Genomic DNA, 11,287 nt, shown 5'->3' on the forward strand with positions numbered 1-11,287 from the left:
CTTATCTTGAAACACTTGTATTTTATGCACAAGCGCCTTATCCCTCCCTCCCACTTACAAATGGGTTATTTCAAAATGCTCTTCACCAAGTCTTTAACCTTAAGAACAAACTCTTCTTTCAATGAGTGCCTACTTGAAAATGCTCTATTGTACATTCAAGTACGGTCCAATGCAACCCCACCTACAGTTGTACAAAGACTCTGGTTGTGAATAGGAATTAGTTTAAATATAATTATTTAGTGTAATTACCAATATAGCCCTGTAACCTTTATATATACGAGAAATAATAATGAGAAAAGTATCAAGCCAAGAATTGTTGACATGGTATCAGTAGGTTTTCGATCAAACCTGTGAGTTTTAGGTTAATCTTGGCTTTATTCAGCGACACCCCACTGGGTTGCTCTTGAAATCGTCTCGGTAGATCTCGTTTCTCGGTAATTGAAATCATCTCGGTTCTCGGTAATCTCTTCCAAGATTGCGATTCTAATCTCGGGTGCTTACAAATCGTGTTTGCTTTGATCGTGTTATCGTATCGGTGTCGGCAAGTATTCTGAATTAGGGTTTTGACTCGGTGTCGGCAAGTATTCTTAATTAGGGTTTTGACTCGGTGTCGGCAAGTATTCTGAATTAGGGTTTTGACTTCGTGTCGGCGAGTATCCTGAATTGGGGTGTTTATTTGGTGTCGGCAAGTATTTTCTTCAGTGTTCCGTTGGTGTTTCTTGTTTCACGTTAACAAAATTGTTCTTCAGTCATCTCTGATATTATGGCTTTCGAAGAAGAGATAGATCATATTTGTGTTCGTTTTACCGGAAAGAATTATCTTGTTTGGGAATTTCAGTTTCGGATGTATGTCAAAGGGAAAGGATTATGGAGTCACTTGGATGATGTCTCTTTGGCACCGTTGGAGACAACTGACTTAGATGCATGGGAAATAGAAGATGCTCAGATTATCACTTGGATTCTCGGTACTATTGATCCTCACATGATTAATAATTTGCGATCTTTTTCCACTGCCCAAGAAATGTGGAACTACTTGAAGCGTATCTATAACCTAGACAACGCGGCCAAACGTTTTCAGTTGGAGCTAGACATTGCCAATTACAAACAAGGCAATCTGTCTGTTCAAGAATATTATTCTGGTTTTTTGAATTTGTGGACAGAACACTCTGCGATTATACATGTTGATGTTCCCAAGAGTTCTCTCGCGGATGTCCAAGAGGTCTACAATACTAGTAGGCGAGATCAATTTCTCATGAAGCTTCGTGCAGAATTTGAGGTTGCCAGAGGTGCTTTGCTGAATAGGAATCCTGTTCCTTCTTTAGATACATGTGTTGGTGAACTTCTCAGAGAGGAACAACGTCTTGCTACTCAAGGATCCATGTCTCACGATGTTGTCATTTCTGAGTCTGCTATGTTTGCATATGCTCCTCAGAGTAGAGGTAAAGGTCGTGATATTCGACATGTCCAATGTTTCTCTTGCAAACAATTTGGACATTTTGCTCAGAGTTGCAGTAAGAAGTTTTGTAACTATTGCAAGCAGTGGGGCCATATTATCTCTGATTGTCCCACTCGTCCTCCACGATCAGCACAACGTTCGGTGCAAGCATTTCCTGCTAGTACAAGCTCTGCAGTTGGTCCTTCCATCACCAATCCATCTAATGGTGGTGCTCTCCAACCTGAAATAATCCAACAGATGGTACTTTCCGCTCTTTCAACATTGGGAATTCAGGGTAAGTCTTCGAATGTTTCCTGCCCGTGGTTTCTTGATTCTGGTGCATCCAATCACATGACAGCCTCTTCTGAATACTTGCACAATTTACATTCTTACCATGGTAATCAGAAAATTCAAATTGCGGATGGTAATGCTCTCTCTATCACGAATGTTGGTGACCTCAACTCTGATTTTCGGGATGTGTTTGTAGCACCTGGACTTGCTTCCAATTTATTATCTGCTGGTCAATTGGTTGATAATAATTGTAATGTAAATTTTTCTCGTGATGGTTGCCTTGTGCAGGAACAGGTGTCGGGGAAGGTGGTTGCGAAGGGGCCTAAAGTGGGAAGACTGTTTCCACTTCAGTTTATTTCTAGTCATTTATCTCTTGTTTGTAATAATGTCTTGAATTCTTATGAGGATTGGCATAGAAAATTGGGTCATCCTAACTCTGCTGTTTTATCTCATTTATTTAAAAATGGTTTATTGGGAAATAAAAATGTTGTTTCTAATGCCTCTCTTTCATGTTCTGTTTGCAAATTAGCTAAAAGTAAAACACTTCCTTTTCCGTCTGGTGCTTATCGGGCTTCCTCTTGTTTTGAAATGATTCATAGTGATGTATGGGGTATGTCTCCTGTAGTTTCTCATGCTCGCTATAAATATTTTGTCACATTTATTGATGATTATAGTCGTTTTACTTGGATATATTTTCTTCGGTCTAAATCTGAAGTGTTTTCTATGTTTAAGAAATTTCTGACATATGTTGAAACTCAATTTCATGAAAATGTTAAAATTTTTCGCTCCGATTCTGGTGGTGAGTACATGTCTCGTGAGTTTCAAGAATTTCTTCAACAAAAAGGCATTTTGTCTCAACGATCTTGTCCCAATACCCCCCAACAAAATGGGATGGCAGAACGTAAGAATCGTCATTTGCTTGATGTGACCCGCACTTTACTTCTTCAAGCTTCTGTACCACCCCAATTTTGGGTGGAGGCTCTTTCCACAGCTGTCTTCTTGATCAATCGTCTTCCTTCTACGGTTATTGATCTCGATTCTCCTTTTTTTCGTCTTTTTAAAATTCAGCCTAATTATAATGATTTACATACTTTTGGATGTGTTTGTTTTGTTCACTTACCTCCATTTGAAAGGCATAAGCTTGGAGCGCAGACTGTTCAATGTGCGTTTATGGGGTATAGTCACTCTCATAAGGGATTTGTGTGTTATGATGTCACTAACCATCGTTTTCGTATTTCTAGGAATGTGACATTTTTTGATAATCAGTTTATGTTTCCATGTGTTTCTCCTGTCATGAATGATATTGTTACTCTTCCTAAGTTTTCTATTATGCCTCAATCTATAGAACGCTATAAACCAGGTCATGTATATGTCAGAAAACACAAACAGCAGGTTCCCACACCCCTTCCCGACGCTGAACCGCCACCTGATCCTGTAACGGTTGAACCACGACGTTCTGGTCGAATATCTCGAGCACCAGATAGATATTCACCAGACAGGTATGATTCCTCACATACTTCTCTGACTGCCACACTCTCTAGCATATCTATTCCTACTTGCTATTCACAGGCTGTTAAAGATGTACGTTGGATAAAAGCAATGAATGAGGAACTTCAAGCTCTTCAAGAGAATTTCACATGGGATATTGTCTCTTGTCCTCCTGATGTTAAACCCATTGGCTGCAAATGGGTGTATTCTGTGAAATTGAATTCTGATGGGTCCCTCAACCGTTTCAAGGCTCGCTTGGTTGCCTTAGGAAACAAGCAGGAATATGGAATTGATTATGATGAGACATTTGCACCGGTTGCCAAAATGACATCTGTTCGTACGGTACTCTCTATAGCTGCTTCTAACGGGTGGGTTCTTCATCAATTAGATGTGAAAAATGCTTTTCTTCATGGTGACCTGGCGGAAGATATTTATATGACTCCTCCTCAAGGTTTATTTCCGTCATCTAAGGGTGTGTGCAAGCTCAAACGCTCCTTATATGGTTTGAAACAAGCGCCTAGAGCATGGTATGAAAAATTTCGCTCCACTCTACTTGGGTTTTCCTTTACTCAGAGTCAGTACGATTCTTCTCTATTTATTCATAGAACATCTACTGGAATTGTCCTACTTCTTCTGTATGTTGATGATATGATAATTACTGGTTCTGATCATGCTTCCATTCAAAGCCTTAAACAGCAGTTACAAGCAGCGTTTCATATGAAAGATCTTGGTAATTTGCATGATTTTCTTGGTCTTGAGGTTCATTCTACATCCAAGGGCATATTCCTCCATCAACACAAGTATGCCACAGATTTAATTTCTATGGCTGGTCTGCAATCGGCTAATCCAGTGGATACTCCTCTTGAGGTTAATGTTAAATATCATCGTGATGATGGTGATCTGTTGCATGATCCCTTATTGTATCGTCAACTCGTGGGTAGCCTTAATTACTTGACTATTACTCGCCCTGACATATCATTTGCTGTTCAACAAGTAAGTCAATTCATGCACTCTCCTCGCCACCTTCACTTGGCAGCAGTTCGTCGTATAATTCGTTACTTGAAGGGAAGCTCTCATCGTGGTTTATTCTTTCCTACTGGAGTTCCTCCTAAATTGAGTGCTTATAGTGATGCCGATTGGGCAGGGTGCCCTGATACTCGACGATCTGTCACTGGTTGGTGCATGTTTCTTGGCTCTTCATTGATCTCATGGAAAAGTAAGAAACAAGCGAGAGTCTCTAAATCTTCTACTGAATCTGAGTATCGTGCCATGTCTGCTGCTTGTTCTGAAATAATTTGGCTTCGTGGTCTTTTGGCTGAACTTGGATTTCCTCAAATAGAGCCAACTTCACTTTATGCTGACAATACAAGTGCCATCCAAATTGTTGCGAATCCTGTTTTTCATGAACGCACCAAACATATTGAAGTTGATTGTCACTCAATCCGTGACGCTTATGATGACAGAATAATATCACTTCCTCATGTCCGTACTCAGTTGCAGATTGCAGATATTCTTACCAAGGCTGTTCCGCGTCCACGTCATCAGTTTCTTGTTAGCAAATTGATGCTCATTGACATACAGCATCAATTTGAGGGGGGATGTGAATAGGAATTAGTTTAAATATAATTATTTAGTGTAATTACCAATATAGCCCTGTAACCTTTATATATACGAGAAATAATAATGAGAAAAGTATCAAGCCAAGAATTGTTGACACTGGTAATCTACTATCTAATCCAATAACATATAGAAGATTAATTAGGAGACTTTTGTACTAGCCACACTCTAGGCCAGAGATATCTTATACTATAAGAAAACTTAGCCAATTATAAGTGCACCAATTGATGAACATATGTTAGCAGGCTTGCATGTTTTGAAGTAACTCAAAAATAGCCTTGGTAATGGGTTGTTCTTCAATTCATCATCAGCATTGACACTTAAAGGATTCTCTCATTCTGATTGGGTAGTGTGTCACGATACTAGAAGATCTACAACTAGTTTGTGCTTCTTCCTTAAAACCTCTTTAATTAGTTGGAAAAGCAAGAATCTGTCTGTGGTTACCTGATCATTATCAGAGGCTGAGTATAAAGCTCTAGCTTAGGCCACATGTGAGGGCTAATGGATCTTATACCTATTGCAAAGACTTTCATATCAAGCATCCTTCTCCTTTTATGATTTATTGGTCAATAAGACAGCTCTTCATATAGCTGCAAATCCAATTTTCCATGAGAGAACTAAACGAATAGAAATGGATTTCCATGTGTTGAGATATAAGGTTCAAGCAGGTGTACTTCATTTGCTTCATGTTGCATCAAAAGATCAAGTGGCTGGCATAATGACCAAGTCACTGCATGTAGATCCATTCAATAACCTTTAAAGCAAACTAGGAATGATGAATATATTATCTAGCTTGAGGGGGGCGTTAAGCATAAAGATTAGAAATATTTGGTACACTTACTTACTTAGCAAGCTAGCTTAACCATTGATATGATCATTAGCTTAGCTTCACAATAGCTAACTTACAATAGGTTTTATAAGTTGTTGAGAGTTGGTTAGTGATGATAACTAACTTTAGATGATATAAGTATGGTGAGTTTGATCATTCTATAGAAGATTTATTGTAACTCTTTTCTCATTATGCAATGAAAGCTATTTTTTTTTCAATATGGTGTTCTTGCTTTAGCTTTCACACTACAAAACAATCTCTCCTAAAACATGTTAATTACACCATAACATTGATCACACCTTTTGTTGTTTATAACAAGCACTGTAAACCCTCTTAATTGAGTTCAATTAACTACAAGCATATCATATCATTGTTACCTAGAAACTAGTTGATATATCAAGATGGTCAGTGTATCTGAAAACTACACAAGTAACCAAGTAACCAACATATCTTTAATGTTTCACAAACAAATTACATAGAAATTAAATGGAAAAAATCACATTTCAAATAACTCTTGAAAACATTGACTACTACGAAGGAGAGGACAATAATCTAGAGCTGCTTTCAAAGAATGATGAAGAATACCTAAATTGAAGATCCACAAAGGAGAATATTGCAACTCACGTGCAACGAAACAAGAGTTGGGATCAAGGGCTGAAATAATAAGAAAAGTTATTCTCAGCACCAAATTCATAATGATCAAGTGAAAATCATAGATTAATCACATGAAAGAACAATAAAAATATTCTTAACACAAAGTATACAATGCAGTAACACTCAATGCATGCTAATTGCATACACATCAAATGCACGTCAGTTGACTAACATGAACAACATTATGAAAAACTGACTTAAATACAAATTGAAGCATCTTCAAATCATATTGAACCAATATCTTGAGATAAGTAATAATAGAACACATTAAAGATGCTTTTGATTTATAACATAAGTGTCACCAAGCTTCCTAGATGAGCGTATAGGACATATTCCTTCAAGATGGAAAGGAATTTTCATGGAGGGACATGATTTCAAGAAATCTAATTGCAACAGGTCATCACTCATTCTTTCTCAAATTTAAAATAAATGCAAATTGATGATATTATATGCTACATTTAAATTTTCTTCAAAAAATTACAGAAAAGTGATCGATAGGTGCAAGATACTATAATACACAAGATACATCAAATACCAACAAGACTCATATTGAAGGAGCAAAAGGTTCACCCAGAGATTAAATTGGACATGGTACTCAAAATTTCCCAAATTGAAATTGAACAAAACTAGGTTATGAGTGGTTTCGAATGAACAAGTAGGAAAATCATAAGCCAGACCAAATTAACAATCTAGGTTCAGATTTGTCACACAGCAAACTTAAACTATGCATAAGAATGAAATATGGTTTGATTCAACTATAAAAATAAAAAATCAAAACCAAGTGATGTAATACAATTAACAAGTTAAAACTCAAAATTGTATTAGCTACATTATCAAATTTTTTTTTAAGCAAGAGATATATTAATATGAGAACCCAAGCTCTCCAAACTTGTTAAAAAAAGCTCGAAAGAAGTTTCGAGAGAAAAAATTACACATCAATTGATACCTATGATTAGTAAAACAAAAGATTTTTGTTGAACCCGTAGAAGTCACAATTGAGATGGTTAATTATTTCGATAAAAGTCCATCTCCAAACCAAAATTTTAGTCTCCCAAACAATATCCGAAATATTCCACGTGTCTCTTCTAAATACAATACCGTTTCTAACCGTCCAAAGAATCCATGAACCACACATCATGGAAAGGACCATGAACTTTATTCGTTTTCAAACTGTGTCAAACTATGTCATGTGTTAATCTATATCTCCTTTCCTGAGATAAATGGTTAAAATTCAAAAGAGGATAACTACATTAATATTAAAAATATTCACACAAAAAAATTCAAGCATTTAAACCTCACAAACAATAAGAAAATAGCTGTGTATATAGACAAAGTATCTCAAATAAATGCTGATAGATGCTACATAGTTTTAGGTTTTGATAAACAAATGGAGTGAAAAAGTGTGCTCTCTTGTTCACTTTGACAAAATACTTCACAAATATTAAGTTTATCAAACATTGGGACACATTAATATCACCCCAACTTAAATCAAATATAGGGTTTTAATAATTTAGTGACAAAAAACGGTCGATCATTTCAATAAAAAACCAAGAGTGCTCACTCTAAACTCTTAATACTTAAAGGTGACTTTAAACTTGCTTGGAAACAACAATTAATTGGAAATGAGCAGCAGCTTCTTGCCTCAACTAAGTCAGTTGAGAGTCCTTGAAAACCTACATTCACAAAAACTATTAGTAAATCATAATATATGATCATGTCTAACAAATTACATTAATAAATCAACATAGACATATACTAACAGGAACTACAAAAAAGTTGCAACAATAATTCAACACATGCATACACAAGCAATACAATTGTTCAGGAGCATCGTAATAATAATAACAAATAAATTGAAAATTTTAGAGCCAACAACAAAAGAAATATGAATTTCTCAATCCATGTGGAAGGCAAAAAGAGAAAGTAGTCAAAGACGGATTGAAGATAATTTTTATACATAGTTACATATAACTAGTTATAATTTTTATTTAAATAAGTTTGTGATAAAAAATAAAATAACGTTAATATATTAATTGCATTTTATATAATTAAAAAAATAACGTTAATATATAATTTAATAAAAAATAATTTAATAATGTTAATATATTAATTGTGTTTTAAATAATTTTGTTATATAAAATTACAAATTTATTAACTATTAGTATTATTTCATATTCAAATAAATTTATAAAATAAATAATTTATGAAATAGCAGTAAACAAATAAATATTTTAAATAATTGCAATAAACAAATAAATAATATATGAAATAATGCATATGTAAAAATATCAATAAGCAAATAAAATATTATAATATAGTTTATTACATATAGAATGCAATATATAATCTATACTTTCAGTTCAAAAACTAAACAACAAAAGTTGTTTGGTCTAGTAGTAGCGCCTTTGTTCTTTAATGTAGAGGACATGAGTTCAAAAAATTTTAGAACAATTGAATTCATTTTGGGTTTTGGTTGAACTTGGTTCAAGGATAGATTTTTTTTAACTCGTTACATTGTTTACACATAATATTAATAAATTAATTTGTTTGCAAACTACTTTCCTTATCTAAAATATAACATTGTTTTATCAGAAAAAATTTAATTTTCCTGAAGATTGAGATTTTAGATATTCAAATCATATAATTTTGGAGAAGGGATAATATTGGGTGCAGAATATTTTCAATTGCTTTTGTTTGTATTTATTTTTGAAATAAAACAAAAAAAGTGTTAGATAAATAAATGATTTTTGCTCAAATAATTATGAAAATACACAAATTATTTTCTGCACTTTCAATCTATCATAGAGAATTTTTTCAACATTCTTTAACTTGAAGCTAGAAATTATTTCCTGCACTTGTAATCTATCGTAGAGAAAATTTTCAACCTTCTTTAACTGAGCGTTGTTCGAAGAATACAACAACAATAACATCAACACCATTATGTGAGATAGATTGCAATGACAGAAAAATGTTTTGTTCAAGGATAGAAGAACATTGAAATTTTTTTCTCTCTTGCAATATATCCCAAAGAATGATACATACGAGTTTAGGGTAGCTACATATAAGTAGGGATTAGCCTAAAATCTTTTTAACGAGTGCTTTTATAGAAATATTAGATTATTTTATTCCTCGGTAATTACAAAAACTAAAAGGATAGATCATTAAATTTACATTTATAAAGAAATAAAAATATAAGTTGCCATAGATGGGATATGAAGCGTGTCTTGAGTTATTTTTTTCTGTTAAATTAAAAATCGAGAAAATATATTATTTTTATTATTTTAAAAAAAATTATGGCGCCTGCCTGGACGTTACATATTCTCTCCCAACATATATTTAGTGTCATGTTTTTGAACATGAGTTGAAGTTCAGCCCATTTCGAGTACTACAGATGAGTTTATCTGGAGTTTATGTCTAGGTGGGACTTTTATTGTCAAATCTCTCTATGCAGGCCTAAGAGTGTGTTTGGATGTAGCATTTTAATGAGGGAAAGTAATGTTTTGAGGGAATTTGAAATGATTTGACCAAAATCCATTGTTTGGATACAAAAATAAAGAATTGTTAAAATGATGGAAATTTATGGAGTATTTCATCTAAGTTAAATTTAATCATTTTGAAATGACACCAAAAACCAAAGAATTTGAAATTCCTCTCATGTTCCATAGAATGTATTTGTTATTATTATTTCTTAAAATTTTATAAATTGGTCCTCATATTTTTCAAAATTATAAAATTGACCCCAAAATTTTTTAGAAAATTGCAAATTGGTCTTTAATAATTTTTAAATTTTACAATTTGGTCCTTCAAATTTTTAAAAATTACAAATTAGTCCCTACTTTTCATTTTTTAATTTGGTCCAAAAAATTTAAATTTTCTACAAAGTGACACCAAAAATCTAAGAATGAATTATTTTAATACTCCATCCAAACAAAACAATTTAAAAATGAATGGATTTGAATTGAATCATTTGAATTACTTTGAATTTTAAATTACTTTAAAATTTCTAATTACCTCATCCAAACACACTCTAAGGAAATTAGAAGAAGAGGAAGACATGGAGTTTGAATCAAAAAGAGTAGTCAGTAGAATGTGGAGGTCAGAGGTGCCTTCCAAGTTCAATATTTTCGGGTGGAGAATGATGTTAGACAGAATTCCAACTAGAAAAAGCATCACTCATACATGAGAAGGAGTGTGCATGGTGTTTTGAGGAAGAGGAATCTCTGCTTCATTTGTTTTTTCAGTGGAGGATTGTTGTGAAGGTGTGGGAACATATATTCAATGGTTGGATATGGAAATCTCTGCTCTTCAAGACAAAGTGAGGAAGTCAAAGGTATGGGTCACTTGGCTTGCATTGTGTGGTGTAATTGGATCATGAGGAACAATATAATGTTCAACAACATAATTAGTGCAGTTGATGACATTATGGCAAACATCACAATTTTATGTTGGTTTTGGTTAGCCATAGGAGGGAAGGGTAGATTGTGTGAAACATTCTATGATTGGTGCAAATGTCTAATAGACTTTTTTAATGTAAAATAATGCATTTGTATCGGGTTTGAGTTTGAGTACTCCACTATATTTTTCTTATTAGAAAATTTGATGATAATTCTTATAGTAAAGTAAAAATAATAATAATTTTTTATAAAAGTGACAATTAGCTAGATTTATTGCATTTAGAAAAAAAAAACATATTTTCATGTAAGCATTTAGAAACTAGAAAAGAAATGACACAAAAATTATTTTATCATATATTTTAAAAAAGTTATGACATTGAATTGTGCAATGTTTTATATAATAAATACAAAAAATTATTAAATTTTAAAATGATTTTCACACTTTTCCCGCACATTAGATTTTTAAAATATTTTCACTCTTTTACCACGCATTATAGTTAATAAGATCACGTGATCAAAATAATAATTTAACTATTTTAATAAAAGAAAAAAATAAGTTGCGATACTTATATTACCGTT

This window comes from Vicia villosa, linkage group LG1, assembly GCF_029867415.1.
Source record: "Vicia villosa cultivar HV-30 ecotype Madison, WI linkage group LG1, Vvil1.0, whole genome shotgun sequence".
NCBI classification, from domain to species: Eukaryota; Viridiplantae; Streptophyta; class Magnoliopsida; order Fabales; family Fabaceae; genus Vicia; species Vicia villosa.